The sequence below is a fragment of the Ahaetulla prasina genome, chromosome 3 (genome assembly GCF_028640845.1).
Source record: "Ahaetulla prasina isolate Xishuangbanna chromosome 3, ASM2864084v1, whole genome shotgun sequence".
Lineage (NCBI taxonomy): Eukaryota > Metazoa > Chordata > Lepidosauria > Squamata > Colubridae > Ahaetulla > Ahaetulla prasina.
Genome location: NC_080541.1, coordinates 207,169,594 through 207,190,431, shown reverse-complemented (window position 1 = coordinate 207,190,431; position 20,838 = coordinate 207,169,594).

The window sequence follows — 20,838 nt, the reverse complement described above, 5'->3', positions numbered from 1 at the left end:
TTTTTCTTTCTTGAACTAACTTCGTATCTGATAAAGACATGGGTTTTGTGACCTGGCATTCTACACTACTAAAGCCAAATTCTTCTTCACTGACTTTTAGCAATGGAAGGAGAACTTTCTTGATTAATTTGGAAATGGAAGACCTCCTATTACTGCTATTTAAAAAAAAAAACTTAAGGAGGAAATCCAGCACAATTCACTCTCTATGTAAGGGCCAATCCCAGAGATGATACAGTGAAATCCACCCAAGTCCATTTCTTTATTTGCTCACACTTAATAGACAGAATCTTGCCAGACTAAACTTTTCTAAGCAACTTCTCCTTTATTGAACTTATTTTTTCCACCAGAGTGGTATCCTCTTGTGAGATTTTAGCATGGAATGGCACGCAGTTTGGTAATTTCTGTGAAATAGCACATAACAATACATCTTAAGAAAGAAGCTAACCAGAGGTCCATGAATTATATTAAAAGAAGGACTAGGGGAGACATGATAGCAGTGTTCCAATATCTCGGGGGTTGTCACAAAGAAGAGGGAGTCAAACTATTCTCCAAAGCACCTGAGAGTAGAACAAGAAGCAATGGGTGGAAACTAATCAAGGAGAGAAGCAACTTAGAACTAAGGAGAAATTTCCTGACAGTTAGAACAATCAATATGTGGAACAACTTGCCTGCAGAAGTTGTGAATGCACCAACACTGGAAATTTTTAAGAAAATGTTGGATAGCCATTTGTCTGAAATGGTGTTGGGTTTCCTGTCTCAGCAGGGGGTTGGATTAGAAGACCTCCAAGGTCCCTTCCAACTCTGTTATTATGTTATGTTATGTAAATACAATTCCTGAATAATCTAGATTAGAAATAAATACAAATATTTACAAAACAAACCTCCTTGTGGTTGCTGCAAAGGATAAATAATCTAAAACAAAAACAAATTAAAAAGTACATTTGTTTCCTTCACAAGCAACTACATGCAGATTTAATTGATTATTGATCTGTTAAAAACCCATAGGATGAATTGGCTACATTTTAAGCGCTTGGACAACATTCTATGACTTTATGTCTTTTAGTCTCACAGAAATGCAGGAAGATTTTGTTATTTTCAAAACTTGTTCCTAATTTACTACTTTATTCCTACTAGTTTACTTTTCTATCCCAGTTCATTTAATGCACCAAATAAAGTACCAGGGTCACAACAGAAAATATATTTTTTGCGATCAAGTAAATGATTTTTATCATGTTGGAAGAAATGTCCATCTGCGTTCAGTTCCAAGTGTGGAAAAAGACACTGGAAACATGGAGACTTCTTGGAAAGATGGTTTAATGGTGGACAGGACCACATGGTTTTGAGGTCCTGGGCAAAAAGAACACATGGGTGAGAGAGAAAAAGATTTATACCCTCTCTTGGGCCCCATCTTGGATCTGTTCCTGTGTAAGAAATGTATTCTGATTAGTTGTCAGACTCCCATGGGGCCACACAGGGGTAACTTTGTGGTGTTTTGAGTTCCAAGCTTGGTTGAATCTTGCTGGGTGATGATGTAATGAAAGGCTTGGGGGAATTCCTGTTATGGCTGAGGACTAATCCTACCTTTATTGGACCTTGGGTGAGGATATTTGGTTATGAATAGACCTAGCTATCCCTTTATCTCTTAAGTACTGACATCTGCTGTTGAGGCGGGTGGGGGCTATTAAGAATGAGTCTGCTTCCTGCCTAAAAAAACCATATTTCTCCATTTCTCATATTCTGTCTTTTTAATATTTCCTAGAATATTTCATTCTTCTAGGAAAGGGGTGGGTGCTAACTTCCTACAATCATAAACAAATTACAATATTGTAAACTCTTGTTTTAATAAACTAAGCTAATAGGCTGGATATAAAGCGTCCATAAATTGAATAAGCTTTTTTTTTCAAGAGCAAATATATACTCATCCATGAGATAAAGCAGGAAAGTCTCTGATGTACCGAAGCCAAAGAAGGAATCTGCAATACAACAATCAGAGAGTAAAATAGAGCATGGGTAGAAAATGATAGCAGAACAATCACCAAATGTTTTAAGTATTGGATAACTGGGCAAAAGTGTATGGAAGATGTTCGCATTCCTAAATCTGGGCTGAATTAAGCATAGGAGAAATAAGAAACTACAGATAGTCCTTGATTTATGTTACAAATGAGACCAGAAATTCCATTTCTAAGCAAGGCAGAGAGTCCTGTCTGATTTTACAACCTTTTTTGCCATGGTGGATAAGAGGATGAGTGCAGTCGTTAAGTAAATCATGCAGTCATTAAGCAAATCCACCTTCTCCCATTGACTTTGTTTGTCAGAAGCCAGCTGGGAAGATTGCAAATAGTGATCAGATGACCCAAGAATGCTGCAGCCATTGTGAATACATGCCAGATGCTAAGCACCTGAATTCTGACCATGTGGCCTGGGGATTCTGCGATGGTTGCAAGTGTAAGGATAGATTTACACTATCCTTAGCCGGTTTAGCTCACGCTGGTAAAAGCCTGTTATTAAGAACACAGTAGCCTGCAATTACTGCAGGTTCGAGCCCGGCCCAAGGTTGACTCAGCCTTCCATCCTTTATAAGGTAGGTAAAATGAGGACCCAGATTGTTGGGGGGGCAATAAGTTGACTTTGTAAAAATATACAAATAGAATGAGACTATTGCCTTATACACTGTAAGCCGCCCTGAGTCTTCGGAGAAGGGCGGGGTATAAATGTAAACAAAAACAAAAAAAAGATTGCAAGTCACTCTTTTCAGTGCATTGTAACTTTTGAATGGTCACTAAGCGAATGGTTGTAGCTTGAATACTATTTGTAGCACCTATGTATGAAACAATGGTGAGTGAATCCACACCCTCTTCCCTGTGACAAACCTTCAAGTAGATAGATAGATAGATAGAGAGAGAGAGAGAGAGAGAGAGAGAGAGAGAGAGAGAGAGAGAGAGAGAGAGAGAGAGAGAGAGAGGGACGCGGTGGCTTAGTGGCTAAGATGCTGAGCTTGTCGATCGAAAGATCAGCAGTTCAGCAGTTCGAATCCCTAGTGCCGTGTAACCGGGTGAGCTCCCGTTACTTGTCCCAGCTTCTCCCAACCTAGCAGTTTGAAAGCACGTAAAAAATGCAAATAGAAAAATAGGGACCACCTTTGGTGGGAAGGTAACAGCATCCTGAGCGCCTTCGGCATTTAGTCATGCTGGCCACATGACCACGGAGATGTCTTCGGACAGCTCTGGCTCTTCAGCTTTGAAACGGAGATGAGCACTGCCCCCTAGAGTTGGAAACGACTAGCACATATATGCGAGGGAAACCATTACCCTTACCTTTACCTTTACCTATAGATAGATGATATAGATAGATATAGATATAGATATAGATATAGATATAGATATAGATATAGATATAGATATATTGTATAAATATCCTTCTGAATTATGCTAAACTATTCAAGCATACTTGTTGCATCTATACCTGGTCATACTTAAAATTTTGCTTTATATGACATGGGACAGGTTTTCCCAATCTGCTGCCATTTAGCTATGATGGCTTCCAAAATCATGTTCTTTGTGGTTAATGGGACATGAATATGCTTGGAAGGAAGACCTGAAGGAAAGTTATGTTGGTGCCCATCTGCACATTTTAAAAAATGCTAAAAACAGAGTTAAGCTTTCTAATTTATTTGACACATTTATGTTAAACCATGCTCCCCTGCTTTAAAAGGAATCAACATCAACCTCCATCTATTTCTTTTCAGTAGTTTTACATCTTAAATGTGATGTTGTCCAAAAAGTTATTCCTGGTTATATAAGATAAAGCCTATTCTTAAAATCAGAATGGATTTTCTGAACAGCTTCAAAAAAGGTTTGCACTAAAAATTAAAAGTATAAGACTGCTAGAACCCAGGTTTGTACTGCCTTTACCTCCACTGCTTTTCCTCTTGCCAGTCCTTGAAATGACCTTGGTTTAATTACCTGCATCTCAATGAGTAAATCTACATAGAAACTGAAGGTTAATTAATGAAGGATCGTTTCTTGCTCTAAACCCATTAGGCAGTGGCTGACAGCAAGTCTGGACTATGTAGCATTATTCTATAACTCATTAGAAATGGCCAGATTGATGTGCGAGCTTTGGTCTCAGGGAAGAAGGAAGAACACATTCTGTTAATGATGGGCACTTCTTATTATGGACTTTGCTGGGCTACATGAAAGGGATTGCCCCTTTATTATTCAATTTGTATGTAAAATGCTGAACAGAAATATTCCACTGTATTGCAAGCTTGGCATTTTTTTTAAAAAAAACACTAAATCAAAATTATGTAGGCCTACAAACAAAGTCAAAAACTAAAAGAAAACCCAGGGAAAAAAAGCAAAGACAAGATGAATGTTTAGAGATCATTTATATCAGGAATCAGATGACAGGAGGGGTGAGCTCCAAAATATTCTCTTTTACCAAGAATTGAAATAACCATTAGATGAAGGCAGTTAAATCTCTCTCAACTTGGGATGTGCCATTTAAATTACTCAAGTGTAGGATGGCTATGAAATTCTAAGTACAAAGATGTTTACTTGGTATACATTCCTGTGGTATCTGTATATGGAGCTCAGTTGGGAAAGTTCCAAATTCGTAAGCTATTCTGAGCAAAATGTTATTGCTATTGATCAGGAATTGGTCTTCTTTTTTAGTTCAAACCTGAATTTAAGTTTGATGAAATTGTTCTGACTTAGACCTCCCGATACAGTAAAAGCACACAATGAGTCCCCCAAACCCTCTTTTTATTTCCATGGCTGTGAATTCTGCTCATTCAGAGCCTGTTCATTCTCAATCTGTTCATTCATAGATGAATGAATGTAAAAAGTCCGACAGAAGTCTGCCACAGTTCTTCGGGATAAGGCTGATAAACACCCACCTTTATCTCCTTTGACACGCTGCCAAGACCTAATTGGCAATTAACTTTGCAAGGCCACGAGGAACACAGAGTCAACACAGAGTTGCAGTCTTCAAACCGGCCAGCACAAACAACAATTGCTTCCTGCAAAGGCTCACATGCCTTTGCTCCTCCTTTTATGGGAGGGGCCAATCATCTCCAAGCCCTACTCCAAAGCTGACCCTTTTGTTTTAACTGTTCTTGCCTTCTGGCAGCTCTGCACATGCATGCACTGAAACAGGGCTCCTCCTGTTCCTCTGCTTCACTGATGTCTGACTCTGGAGGTTCCGGAGTCCACACATAACTCCCAGATGGCCCTGGCCCCATCTCTGCCTCCAATGCAGAGCCTTCGTCCAAGCCTTCCCCAGACTCCAGGATTGGCCCATGGGTTGCTGCCCAGTCTCCTCACTGTCCGACTATGCTTCCACCTCTGCAGGCCGCCAGCAGACCACAACAGATATTTACAATGGTGCATGACGTATCACTACTTGCCAGAGGGCTCTGCTCTTTGTGAAATCCTCTGATATACTTTTAGAAGACTTAAAGGGAGCATAAAACAGCTAAAGTTCAGGGAAATCAGAGGATGTAATTAATCTGTGGGTTTCAAAACACTTCTTTCTCTTGTAATTTGGACAGTGCTTTCAAATTAGGGGAACGAATGGTTCCTGAATTACTATTGATTCAAATATGTATCTATCATGTACCTATCTAAAGACAGATATTTATATATATATTTATATTTATTTGATTTTTATACCGCCCTTCTCCCGAAGGACTCAGGGCGGTGTACAGGCAGAATAAAACCAACAAAGAACAATATACAATATACAAAATTAAAATCAGTTAAAAACTTATTAAATGAGCCTGAAAAATTTAAGAAATTTACCATAAAACCAATAACCCCATTAAAATTGCTAAAAATTTAAGTTTAAAATTTCATTCAAGCCAGCCCCGCGCGAATAAAAAGATATGTTTTCAGTTCGCGACGGAATGTCCGAAGGTCAGATATCTGGCGTAAGCCCGGGGGGAGTTCGTTCCAGAGTGTGGGGGCCCCCACAGAGAAGGCCCGTCCCCTGGGGGCCACCAGCCGACATTGTTTGGCGGATGGCACCCTGAGGAGTCCCTCTCTGTGAGAGCGTACGGGTCGGTGCAGTAATTTACCCAATGACACTTCCAAAGAAATACAGAGTAAAAAAATTTACACCAATATTATTTTTTAGTAATGTCAGGTTAAGCCTATCAATGAATTCGAAGACATTTCTCAAAAAATCTCCAAGTCCATAACTTCTCCACAATAACATATTTGAAGAGCTGCTGAGCAGGTCTAGTTCTCACTTCAGGTGAATGTTGGTTATATCACCTTCATCCGACAAAAGGTTTCTTTCATGATGCAGAATATAGGAGAGATCACCTGGTGACCCACTTTCCATCTCTATTTGGCTACTACCCTGTGTGTAAAGAGGGGGTTAAAGCTGTAATAACCAAGGGTGACCGTCCTTGATAATTACCCACTGTAATACTCCCAGGGACTTTGAAAAGTTATTTAGATAACATAGATTGCATTATTTATTTCATTTTCCACTCAGCTTCAGAAACTTGAAGATATACAGCCTTCAGCTCCCAGAATTCCCCAGCCAACTAGGGAATTCTGGGAGTATTCAATTGAACCTCAAGATTCATGGTACTGAACAATTGCAGAGCACAGGCATGAGGTGGCAGTTCTGAGATAGTCCTTTTAAAGCTGTTTTGCAAGGTAACTTAGCAATGGGCACTGAATTTTATAATAGCAAATTCCATGATTGAAACTTGAAGAAAGTCTTGCTTCTCTCATAATTCAGCTGTGTTGAACACATCCAACTGCAACTGTTACATAGCTAAATATCTAATACTTTCTATATTTCCCAAAGCACAAAGTGTATGATTTAGGTTTGAGCTTCATTCGTTCATTCTGAATTATTGGTCCCCTTACCTATAAAGCTGAATTATTTTATCTTCTTTCAGAACAGATATTTGTCATTTTATGAACAGAATTATCTTTTAGGTTTGCTTTCTTTCAATATTCATCTTTTATTGATATCTCCTTTTATTTTCTTCTCTGTGGGTCAATAATCTATGTACACTGAAATATTACCTACCCCAAAATCAAGTTTTAGTATTTCGAGAGTGCATCACTATTGACAAACTTTTGGAATGAACCATCTTGCTAACTTGAGAAGAAAACTTTAAAAATCATGCTAACCAAATTTCATGTTTATCTTGTACAGTATATGAGTTTGAAAATTCATCAGATAATCTTTCTTCTGTCATCTTTTTCATTGGATCTTCAGGCCTGCCACATTTACCTGCCACATTTTATTTGGAGTCCTAGTGGACAACCATTTAGATATGAGCCAGCAGTGTGCAGCAGCTGCCAAAAAAGCCAACACAGTTCTGGGCTGCATAAACAAAGGGGTAGAATCAGGGGTGAAATCTAAAAATTTTCCCTACCAGTTCTGTGGGCGTAGCTTAATTGGTGGGCATGGCTTGGTGGTCAGATGACTGGGTGGGCATGGCCAATAACAATAAATAATAAAAATAATTAACAAAGTATAAAAAACAATAAGAAGTACCAAAAACCAACTTTCACACTTTACACACACACAACACAACACAACACAACTGACTCACACACAATGTAAAAGCAGCTGCACGTCACACTTCACACAGCCACAAAAAGCTCAAAAAACAACTTTCACACTTTACACACACACACCTCACACACACACACACACACACACACATACACACACACACACACACACAAAATGCCACATACAGCTTTCTGAGATTTTGTGTTTGTGTAGTTAGAGTGAAACACTACAGAAACACACCAAATCTCAGAAAGCTGCACAAATATTTTATTTTATTATTTTATTTTATTTTATTTTATTGTGGACTTCAAATCCCAGAGTTCCTCAGCCAGCAAAGCAGGAAGTCAAAGCAAGCTTTTTTTTTCTTCAGTAGCTGAAGAAAGCATGGCGTTGCCAGCCCAAAAGAGCAGTAATTATAGGTAAGTGAGGAGGGAGAATTGGCTGGGCATGGGTGGGGGCTCTTGTAAGTGGGGGCTGTTAAAAAGTGAGTTTAAAAGCCTGTGAGGATCAGGAAACTCCTCTGGGATCGCCAGAGGAGGCTTTTAAAACCTTGGTTGGTTTGTTTTTTCCCCTTCGGCTGAAGAGGATTTTTTTTAAAAAAAACCTTTAAAGGGTTTTGATGATCTCTGCTCAGCCCCACGATCATCAGAGGGTTTTTTTTTTTTACTTTTCAAGGCATGTTTTGGCTGAAGAAAAACTTTTAAAAGTAAAAAAAAAACCTCTGCTGATGGTGTGGCTCAGCAGAGGTGGGGGGCGGGGCCAGGGATTTTTGCTACCGGTCCTCCGAACCAGCAGCTGCCATCACTACCTAATCGGGGGAGCCGGTGCGAACCAGGAGCATTTCACCCCTGGATAGAATCAAGATCACGTGAAGTGTTAATACCACTTTATAATGCCTTGGTAAGGCCACACTTAGAATATTGCATTCAGTTTTGGTCGCCACAATGTAAAAAAGATGTTGAGATTCTAGAAAGAGTGCAGAGAAGAGTAACAAAGATGATTAGGGGACTGGAGGCTAAAACATATGAAGAACGGTTGCAGGAACTGGGTATGTCTAGTTTAATGAAAAGAAGGACTAGGGGAGACATGATAGCAGTGTTCCAATATCTAAGGGGTTGCCACAAAGAAGAGGGAGTCAAACTATTCTCCAAAGCACCTGAGGGTAGAACAAGAAGCAATGGGTGGAAACTGATCAAGGAAACTGATCAAGGAAAGAAGCAATTTAGTACTGAGCAGAAATTTCCTGAACAATTAATAAGTGGAACGACTTGCCTGCACAAGTTGTGAATCCTCCAACACTGGAAATTTTTAAGAAAATGTTGGATAGCCATTTGTCTGAAATGGTGTAGGATTTCCTGCCTCGGCAGGGGGTTGGACTAGAAGACCTCCAAGGTCCCTTCCAACTCTGTTATTTTGTTATGTTACTACTGTGGGAAATTGGGAGGGGGGGTTATGGCGCATGAGTGATATGTAGTCATAATAACATTCTTTTCTCAGAGAGTCAAGGACATCTTGCCCTACACCTGGATGGCTGGAACTGGGAGGCATCTCCAGCTGGGATGGTGGATTGATTGGACCATGTGATGGACACGTGGGTGCTGGGCAGGGACTTTCCTTTGGGTGGGAAAAACCTGGAAACTTTCAGATTCGGGTTTCCCCAGATGTGCCAATATGACATCTCTAATAAAATGTAACTGCGGAAACTCAAGCCTCAGAGTTTTCTTTAATTGGGGATGTTACTTGGAACCCTGACATTAATGGCACCTTTATGGGGGGGTTAATTTGTGGCCCTGCAAATGAGGCACAAATACAGTTGTCTCAACCCATCATCCTAGTCTTGAATCTAACCCTTATAAAGTGAAAAAAGTGTATTTTGATGCATTAATCTCATCTGAAGATTTGATATTATTTAAAATACAAGGAGGTTTACGTCTGTGCCATTCCTGGTATGTGTCCAGATGAGTCCCTTCACTTTTCTTGGCAAGGTTTTTCAAAAGTGATTTTCCTTTGCTCTCTTCTTCCTAGGGCTGAGAAAGAGGGACTGGTCCAAGATAATCCGGGCAGTTTTGACCGTAAGGCAGGAATAGAACTCAAGGTCCCTCGGTTTCTAGTCTGATGCCTTAACCATTATATCAAACTGGCTCATAAACACAATACTATTGACTTATTAAGATGGGCTATTCCAACATTTTGTCTGTTGTTTTTACAAATTGCCAACATCTTAGAGACATCTTGGTTTTTTAGATGTCTAAAAAAGACTGTAGATTTAGAGACTTCCAAAACATTTCCAATTTATCAAGATTTTTTTATTGGAAAGCTGCTAATGTATCAAGTTTTACTTGAATAGTCAAAGTATTCATTCATATTTATATAGCCTACACATTTTTTTGAACATATTAACCCATTTGGTTATTTAGAGAAGACCAAAGAAGAAAATGTGTTGAAAAGTCCTGTGCTTTCCCTTTTACCTGTCACTGTCCTGGATCCTATCCTAGCTCACTAGTTCTTTTTCTTCTTTGTATTGCACATGAAGAAGCCTCTTTGTTGCTCTCATTTTTTCTGCAATCTTAAGCTCCATTTGCTGTTTAAATTTGCTTTCTGAAGATACCAATAATGTTCTGATATATCTCCTAGTGGGTTATGCCCATTTTCCATTTCCTATACTTTAAATGTCTCTTTCAACTTGGCTCATTGGAAGCACACTATGTATCCACATCACAGGTGGTATTCAGCTGGTTTGTACCGGTTCGGGCAAACCGGTAGCAGTAACTGCGGGTGGGAACCAGTAGCAGCAATGGCAGGATGCCGGCCTGCCTACCCACCCAGATGTAATGCTGTCCTATTTAGCCACGTTTTCAAGGCCAGGTGCATGCACCGAAGGCACATATGCATGGCGAAGTGGTAGTAAGCATATGTGGAATCCACAACTGATCCACATGGTCAATATATGTTTAGGAACAATTTCTCTGGAATTGAATCTCTGGAACAATTTCTCTGCAATTTCTCTGGAATGGAACAGAAGTTGGGAGACAGAAGAGTTATTCGCTATAAGGGTAAATAAAACTCTATGACGTGCTTAAAAGTGCCTCTTGTTTAACAATTTACCTTTGCATTTGCAACAGCTGGGGAGACAAAAATAATAAGCTCTAAAAATATTTTTCTGCAACTACCGAGCAGAATTCATTTACCTTCTGTGAATTTCTATTAATGTACAAGTCATATTAATGTGGCATTTAATTTGGGCCTCTTAATCCTTTTTTTCCCCCAAACTATGCCTTTAGTCTTTCTATCCTTGGATTCTGTCATGTCAAGCTGCTACGGCTCCTTCACGTTCATTTATTTTAACTTTCCCAAGTCTTCCACCAAATCTTTTTTCCTTTTATTATGAAAGCATGAAATTTTATAATTCTCTAGAGTTTCTCTAGCCAGATGCTACACTGATCTTAACCAGCACTAATATATTTCTTCATTTTTATCATTCAAATGAGCACTGTGAAGCCTTCATGGTTTGTAATTTTGAATAGAAAAAGAACTTTTAAGTTGGTTTATAGCATTAATAGATTTTTAATTTTATTTTAATAGATACAGTTGGCTTCCCAATGTGTTGTACTATGCACAACATTCCATTACAATGTCTAGATTTCATCATGTTAACTGTATGTTTTTAGTTGTATATAGTTATATACAGTATCTAGTTATATACTGTTTATAGTTTCCTATTACATGAGATTCATGCAAAAATGGCCCATCTATTTCTTAATCATTTTGAGCAATACATTTTTATGAAATTATATGTATAACCATCTTGCTAACTTGAGAAGAAAACTTTAAAAATCATGCTAACCAAATTTCATGTTTATCTTGTACAGTATATGAGTTTGAAAATTCATCAGATAATCTTTCTTCTGTCATCTTTTTCATTGGATCTTCAGGCCTGCCACATTTACCTGCCACATTTTATTTGGAGTCCTAGTGGACAACCATTTAGATATGAGCCACCAGTGTGCAGCAGCTGCCAAAAAAGCCAACACAGTTCTGGGCTGCATAAACAAAGGGGTAGAATCAGGGGTGAAATCTAAAAATTTTCCCTACCAGTTCTGTGGGCGTAGCTTAATTGGTGGGCATGGCTTGGTGGTCAGATGACTGGGTGGGCGTGGCCAATAACAATAAATAATAAAAATAATTAACAAAGTATAAAAAACAATAAGAAGTACCAAAAACCAACTTTCACACTTTACACACACAACACAACACAACACAACTGACTCACACACAATGTAAAAGCAGCTGCACTTCACACTTCACATAGCCACAGAAAGCTCAAAAACAACTTTCACACTTTACACACACACAACACAACACAACACAACACAACACAACACACACACAAAATGCCACATACAGCTTTCTGAGATTTTGTGTGTGTAGTTAGAGTGAAACACTGCAGAAACACACCAAATATCAGAAAGCTGCACAAATATTTTATTTTATTATTTTATTTTATTTTATTGTGGACTTCAAATCCCAGAGTGCCTCAGCCAGCAAAGCAGGAGGTCAAAGCAAGCTTTTTTTTTCTTCAGTAGCTGAAGAAAGCATGCCGTTGCCAGCCCGAAAGAGCAGTAATTATAGGTAAGTGAGGAGGGAGAACTGGCTGGGTATTGGTGGGGGCTCTTGTAAGTGGGGGCTGTTAAAAAGTGAGTTTAAAAGCCTGTGAGGATCAGGAAACTCCTCTGGGATCGCCAAAGGAGGCTTTTAAAACCTTGGTTGGTTTGTTTTTTCCCCTTCGGCTGAAGAGGGTTTTTTTAAAAAAAAACTTTTAAAGGGTTTTGATGATCTCTGCTCAGCCCCACGATCATCAGAGGGTTTTTTTTTTTTACTTTTCAAGGCATGTTTTGGCTGAAGAAAAACTTTTAAAAGTAAAAAAAAAACCTCTGCTGATGGTGTGGCTCAGCAGAGGTGGGGGGCGGGGCCAGGGATTTTTGCTACCGGTCCTCCGAACCAGCAGCTGCCATCACTACCTAATCAGGGGAGCCGGTGCGAACCAGGAGCATTTCACCCCTGGATAGAATCAAGATCACGTGAAGTGTTAATACCACTTTATAATGCCTTGGTAAGGCCACACTTAGAATATTGCATTCAGTTTTGGTCGCCACAATGTAAAAAAGATGTTGAGATTCTAGAAAGAGTGCAGAGAAGAGCAACAAAGATGATTAGGGGACTGGAGGCTAAAACATATGAAGAATGGTTGCAGGAACTGGGTATGTCTAGTTTAATGAAAAGAAGGACTAGGGGAGAGATGATAGCAGTGTTCCAATATCTAAGGGGTTGCCACAAAGAAGAGGGAGTCAAACTATTCTCCAAAGCACCTGAGGGTAGAACAAGAAGCAATGGGTGGAAACTGATCAAGGAAACTGATCAAGGAAAGAAGCAATTTAGTACTGAGCAGAAATTTCCTGAACAATTAATAAGTGGAACGACTTGCCTGCACAAGTTGTGAATCCTCCAACACTGGAAATTTTTAAGAAAATGTTGGATAGCCATTTGTCTGAAATGGTGTAGGATTTCCTGCCTGGGCAGGGGATTGGACTAGAAGACCTCCAAGGTCCCTTCCAACTCTGTTATTTTGTTATGTTACTACTGTGGGAAATTGGGAGGGGGGGTTATGGCGCATGAGTGATATGTAGTCATAATAACATTCTTTTCTCAGAGAGTCAAGGACATCTTGCCCTACACCTGGATGGCTGGAACTGGGAGGCATCTCCAGCTGGGATGGTGGATTGATTGGACCATGTGATGGACACGTGGGTGCTGGGCAGGGACTTTCCTTTGGGTGGGAAAAACCTGGAAACTTTCAGATTCGGGTTTCCCCAGATGTGCCAATATGACATCTCTAATAAAATGTAACTGCGGAAACTCAAGCCTCAGAGTTTTCTTTAATTGGGGATGTTACTTGGAACCCTGACATTAATGGCACCTTTATGGGGGGGGTTAATTTGTGGCCCTGCAAATGAAGCACAAATACAGTTGTCTCAACCCATCATCCTAGTCTTGAATCTAACCCTTATAAAGTGAAAAAAGTGTATTTTGATGCATTAATCTCATCTGAAGATTTGATATTATTTAAAATACAAGGAGGTTTACGTCTGTGCCATTCCTGGTATGTGTCCAGATGAGTCCCTTCACTTTTCTTGGCAAGGTTTTTCAAAAGTGATTTTCCTTTGCTCTCTTCTTCCTAGGGCTGAGAAAGAGGGACTGGTCCAAGATAATCCGGGCAGTTTTGACCGTAAGGCAGGAATAGAACTCAAGGTCCCTTGGTTTCTAGTCTGATGCCTTAACCATTATATCAAACTGGCTCATAAACACAATACTATTGACTTATTAAGATGGGCTATTCCAACATTTTGTCTGTTGTTTTTACAAATTGCCAACATCTTAGAGACATCTTGGTTTTTTAGATGTCTAAAAAAGACTGTAGATTTAGAGACTTCCAAAACATTTCCAATTTATCAAGATTTTTTTATTGGAAAGCTGCTAATGTATCAAGTTTTACTTGAATAGTCAAAGTATTCATTCATATTTATATAGCCTACACATTTTTTTGAACATATTCAATATCTTAAAATAGTTATTAGCAATAAACTGATTTAATATACTAATGCTTTATTTGTTTGTTTTCTATAGCCACCCATCTCAATAGGTGACTCTTGGTGGCGTACTTCATAAAACTTTAAAACAACATAAAATAAATAAAGTTTTCGAAGTAACCTATTGACATGAATGTTAATATAGCCAAGAAATGGGAGTCTTCCTACATGAAGGGCCATAAGACTGGGCACATTACCCAGTCTTCACAGCCTAACAAAAGGCCAACAGGGTTGAAGTCATCCTCATCTTTCAAGGGAGAATGTTCTAGAGGGCAGGAGCTATAGAGGAGAAGAAGGGATTTCAAGAGAATACTTTATACTGTTTGTATAATATGCCCGTAGCTTGCAGCCCTGAGTTGCCAGCAGGATATTGCTTTAATATATAGAAGAGCAAACAGCTTACTCTCTTGAAATCCCTTCCTCTTCAATCACTCTACTTTCAAAAGAGGAAAAAGGTGGGGACATAGGTCAGGCACAGTACATTGTGAACTGACTTTAATGGCAATCATGATTGAGGGATGCTGCAAAGGTTATAAATAGTCATATAGTGGCCATAAAATTACTTTGTAGCTTCATAATTTTGAACAATCACTGAATGTGTGGTCAATAAATCAAAACTATCTGTAATACTTCTTCTGAGGTAGTTGTCCATGGACAATGGCATAGTGGTGGTTGTATTAGGTCTTTGTTTGTACTTTGTATTTTTCCATCAAGACTTCCACTATATTAAATTAACATTTCATGCTAATAATGCTTTATTTTCCTTTGAAATTTTTCTCATGATCCATCTATTTGTTATTAGTTGTGAAGTCATGTCCCACCCATCATGACCCCATGGACAACATTCCTCCAGGCCTTCCTGTCCTCTACCATCCTCTGGAGTCCATTTAAGCTCACGTCAACTGCTTCAGTGATTCCATCCAGCCACCTCATTCTCTGCTGTCCCTTTCTTCTTTTGCACTCAATCGTTCCCAGCATTAGGCTCTTCTCCAGTGTGTCCTTCCTTGATCCATCTATATTGCTACACAATTTCTAAACTAAACTGTGATTATATGTGTATGCATATACGATCTCCATCTGTTGTATTTATTTCTCTGCTTAGAGTCCATTGGGAGCCAAGTTTTAAAAAGCCTCCTTAAGAAATAAGAGTATATTTCATTGTCAAGGAAAAGCTTTTAGTCATTATGACATCCAGCTATCATGCAGCAAAAATATTACTAATGCTATTTTGTCTCCAAAGTGCATTTGTTATCAGTGTGCACTTAAACTAGTGATCAAGATCTTGTAAGAAGACACACCTGCTCTGCATTTCATATCCTTTAATACCTTAGGGATGCATCACTTAATAATTTAGTGCTAAACCATTTAGCATTTTAGCCCATCATCTCTTATATTACACACAGGATTTCAGTAATGTCTGCTAAAATTATGTGTTAGCTGCCTTACATGTGCGTCAAACTTAATAAGTCTTTCTTTCCCCCCCCATCCCTATCTAAGTTTAATAACTGATTTCTTACATTTATGGATGTGAAATTTTTATTGCTTGTAGATATAGTTTGAATCTAAATCTACATACCTTATAAATTGAATTTTAGTTTCCCTTTTTGACCTTATGAATTTCAATCAGTCATGTTGCTCATGAATCTGACTGATTTAATGTTGTACAACAATAATACTTGGGGGAGGGGGAAAGGATTATCATAAGAGCCCATAAGACATGTTGAAATCCACAAGTAGGTTTTGGAAGCCTTAGGCAATCATAACTCTTCATCCAAGACCATTTGTTAATGCTTTCATCAGTTATCACTCTAGACTAGCCAATCTTTGTCATATAAGAAACCAAGGGAAAGGAACAGCTAAAACTATATGTAAAGGACAGGGTTTGAGTATGACACCATCTTATAAAGCATTTACCGTATTTTTTGGAGACACACCCTAGTTTTTGGGGAGGAAAAGAAGAAAAAAGCTGATTGGCAGGTGGATCGGCCTCCGGGAATACCCCCAATCAGCTGTTCCCAGAGGTAAATTTTAGCAACAGGTTGGTTGGTTGTGAACTCCAAAAAATGCGGTATTTAAAAAATAATAATTCTATCAGGACCTGTCATGTTTCAAACACAAAGTAAACTATTAGATAGTGGAGAACCTAATCTCTAATCAATTCTTTAAATAGTCTAAAAATAATGCCATAGGTTCAGGAATCGAAAAATTCAAATAACTCAAAGCTAACTTCCATTGGGGGAAAACCAGTGGTGAGATTCAGCCAGTTCGCACCACTTCGGGAGAACCGGTTGTTAACTTTCTGAACAGTATGGTGAACTGGTTGTTGGAAGAAATCATTAGGGCAGAGAACCGGTTGTTAAATTACTTGAATCCCACCACTGGGGAAAACTCTTTTATTCCTATTAATTCTCAAGTATTGTGTGTAGTCTCATAGTTACATTGGAATAACCTGGCTTTATTTTATGTCCTATGTGCAAAAAAGGAATGGGCTGCAAATAATGCTGCATCTACTATCTTGGAGAAGTTGACCCTTTGCTGGATGCTGGGTGGGCTAAAGTGCTCAATCTATTAAAGGCAGCATTATTCCAACACAATGGAAGCCTCACTTGGAGCATATGCACCCTAATATAACACATACCTACGACAAGGGTGGATTTTATGGCGCAATGCTATTCTCATTGCTTTAAAGAAAACAAGTAAAGTAACAGATACCCATGCTTCTTCTACATTGGCATGATAAAAGTAAGCTCAGAACCCTAAGGAAATTCCACAGAACCTTTCCTGAGACATTGGTTTAAACCAGAGGTCTTCAAATTTGGCAGCTTTAAGGCTTGTGGATTTCAATTCCTAAATCCAATTCTCACTGGAGAATTCTGGGAGTTGAAGTCCACAAGCCTTAAAGCTTCCAAGTTTGAAGACCTCTGGTTTAAAAAGTTGCCTCTTTCAGAAGGAAAGAAGAAAGTCAGGATACTGAAGAAAAAAATTCAGTGCAACATTATCTACAGTTTTGTTTCAACTCTCTGGATAGTTCACGGCTTTATTGAAACATGGCAACTGGACCTTGGGAAATTTCATAATGTCTTTTCTCCATACCAGCTAATGCATGGTTTTCTTGAGGACACAAAAGCTCCAGGAGACTGAAGATTTGTTGTCCCAAGAAAGTCTTTCTTTCATTATTTAGACTCCAAGATTCATTTTCAGGGCCATAGTGAGATACTTCAATACGTCAACCATGATCATAATCATAATAACTCTATACATTTATCACTCTATAAAGGTAAAGGTTCCCCTAGCACATATGTAGCAGTCATTCCCAACTCTAGCGGGAGGTGCTCATCTCCGTTTCAAAGCCGAAGAGCCAGCGCTGTCCGAAGACGTCTCCATGGTCATGTGGCCAGCATGACTAAATGCCAAAGGTGCACAGAACGGTGTTACTTTCCCACCAAAGGTGGCCCCTATTTTTCTACTTGCATTTTTTACGTACTTTCAAATTGCTAGGTTGACAGAAGCTGGGACAAGTAACGGGAGCTCACCCCATTACGCGGCACTAGGGATTCAAACCGCTGAACTGCCGACCTTTCAATCAACAAGCTCTGTGTCTTAGCCACTGAGCCACCATGTCCCTTCTATTCATACAATATAGTCTCTTTTAATGTTGTACATCATAGTTATAACTATTATTGTCATAGTTGTACCATAACACTCTATACGTTTATCACTCTATAGATTGCTTTTTTTTTAATGGCATCTCAAAATCTGGCCAATAAAGTGAGCATCTTCTTCTACATGGTTGGTCCAGAATGTATGGTGAATGCTCAATAGCACAGAAGCAGTAATCTGTAAGGAAAGCATTTCTACCATTCAGAATACAGACTGAGAACCTTTGCAGTTGTGCTTTCTTTGAAAGACAATAATTAATATTAGAAAGTTCTTGAAATGTTCTCCCTGCAGAGCTGAAGTGGTTGATCTTTTTCTCCACCTTTTTAAAACCTTGAAATACATTTCTCAGCTGAGAGACTTTTATTCTGTATTTGTTTTCATTCATTTCTAATATTCAGAGTTTAATTTGGATTTATCATCCTGCCTTTTTATAGTAAACACTGAGAAACATTGATGCAAGGACTAGGTGGCTCAAGTAGCTAAGACACTGAGTTTGTCGATCAGAAAGGTCAGCAGTTCGGCGGTTCGAATCCCTAGTACATGTCTCCTGCGTGAGCAGGGGGTTGGACTAGATGACCTCCAAGGTCCCTTCCAACTCTGTTACTGTTATATTATTATTAATGAAATCCAACAAATCTATAAAGGGTTTTATATGTATATATGAGGCAGGCTGAAATAAACCTAGCTCCTCAGGATATATGCAATCCTTGGGTTATTTGCTATCTTGACCCAGCTACTCCTTGTGTGGCTACATTCATTTTTAAAATAAAGAAAAATGCCCAATATATTTGCTTTTAGGTATATACAGTTTTGTTGAACTGGTGAAGGAATTCAAGATTTGAAACCAGGGTTTTATTGTAACAAAATATATTAAGCCTTCAAAGGTTAAGTAGATGAAATACACACACACAGTAAGGCTTATGAAAAAAAAAACCATGAAACTTGTTGGCTACAATGAATTATATATTCCTACCAGAGGTATAGAAATCAAATCTAATTTGATTTAAATGTTCACACTGATTCAGAAAATCAATCTAATTTGATGTGGACATATTCAGGCATACTCAGCTTGTTGATTCCAATCAGTTCTTCAGAACGGCTCAGATTTTTCCAAATCTATCTAGGGGTTAGAATATTTGTTTCAGTTTATCAAATATACTGTTTCATTGGAAAGGGGAAAGCTTCAGTAAAAGTATTTATTTTTAATACATTGCATATATTGGAAATATTGTCATGTTTCCTTACTAACTTCTACAAAGTACCTTAGAGTTTATTTATCCGCAATATCAGATTGGAAAGGTTGATTTTGCACCAAGAAAGCATTAAATTTCCCCAACTACACATACATGGGGTACTGCTGGGGACAATATGCTGACATTGTAAACTGCTTAGAGAGTGCTGTAAAGCACTATGGAGCAGTCTTAGTGCTATTGCTACTTATGGTTATTTTAAAATCAAAATTGTGATCTCTTTACTTCTGCATAGAAATTACGGGGGATAATCCAAACTTGAGATCAAAGCTTTTTATTAAGGCCACGCAGATTGTCCTTATTTTTTAAAGATATTTCTAGCTGCTTTGCTTATAATGTCAAATGCTTTTCTCATATAAGAGACAACAGAATTAAACACTGGATTGCTTAAAGAATAGCCTACAAACACATCGTTCAGACTAAAATATTTTCATTGTGTTTCTTTTAATTTTGGCCACTATCAAAAAAAAAAAACAACCAACAACTCATGCACTCTTGAGCTAAAGGAAAGAGTTAACTATAGGGAGGCTAACTTATGCAAGAGGAAAACAAAGTTTATTCCCAGTGAACAAATGAAATCTAATTACACATTAAATAAAATCAATCGTATAAAGAATAATGCGAGGAAAACAAAGCTATAGCAATTACTACCCAGAGGCTTCATAAAGTAGAGAAAAAGCAGATTGTGTTAAGAAATACTAGGTTTTTGTTTCTTCGCTTCCTCCCCCCCCAGGTCTCCAGCACCCATAATCTATTTTGATTTCTTGGTGTCCTTTCAAGTTATATTGTATTATTCATAACTACAACACAATGGTAGCTGCCAATACAAATTTCGTCTTTTCTTTTAATTTTGTATCCTTCTGTCAAAGCAGATGTCTGTTTTGCATTAGCGTACACCCTTCCAAAATTGTGGGAAAAGGATGAGTCATTCCTGCTAAGGTAAACCAACATCTGTGTTAGGCTGCTTTCTTTTATTATCCAAAACTGACACAAAGATGACACATAGCTCATGGTTGAGAAGTAAAGGTTTCCTTGCTGTTTAAACCAGGGGTCTCCAACCTTGGTAACTTTCAGACTTGTGGACTTCAACTCTGGCTGAGGAATTCTGGGAGTTGAAGTCCACAAGTCTGAAAGTCCACAAGTCTGAAAGTTGCCAAGGTTGGAGACCCCTGGTTTAAACCAAATGTCCATCAAGGTCATTTCCCTTGTTTCTAAAAATGACATGCCCAGAAATTGGTTGAATAATATAGTGCATATACTATAATATTCAGAAGGCTCAAGAATGGAGCATTAATGGATACGGAATCCAGTGCTCTGGTGATTTCAAGTTATATTGCAGATAAATACTATTTACAATCCTGAGAGATTGTTCTGACAAACAGGAACCAACCTCCTAGGACCCAACACTTGTTGATTTGCTGTTCATGTAGAATGGTGTCCATTGTAAAATTGTATTCTTTGCTACTTTTGTGAAGTTTCCGTGCCTTAAGCATGGACCATAAGTGCCCACACATTCTTCTTTGTAATGTATTACAAAAGGATAAAAAAAAATTAAGACTAAAATGTATTTATTACATTTCTGACTAGTGTCCTTTTCCAAAAATCCTACAGCACCACCCATTATTTTTTCCAGTCTTAGTTTATTTTCAGAATGCGATTGACTTGGAAAAAAAATTTGGCTGACCTAAAGTTAATGATACAATGGGAATTTGGAATAAAACTTCTTCAACCCTAGCAGT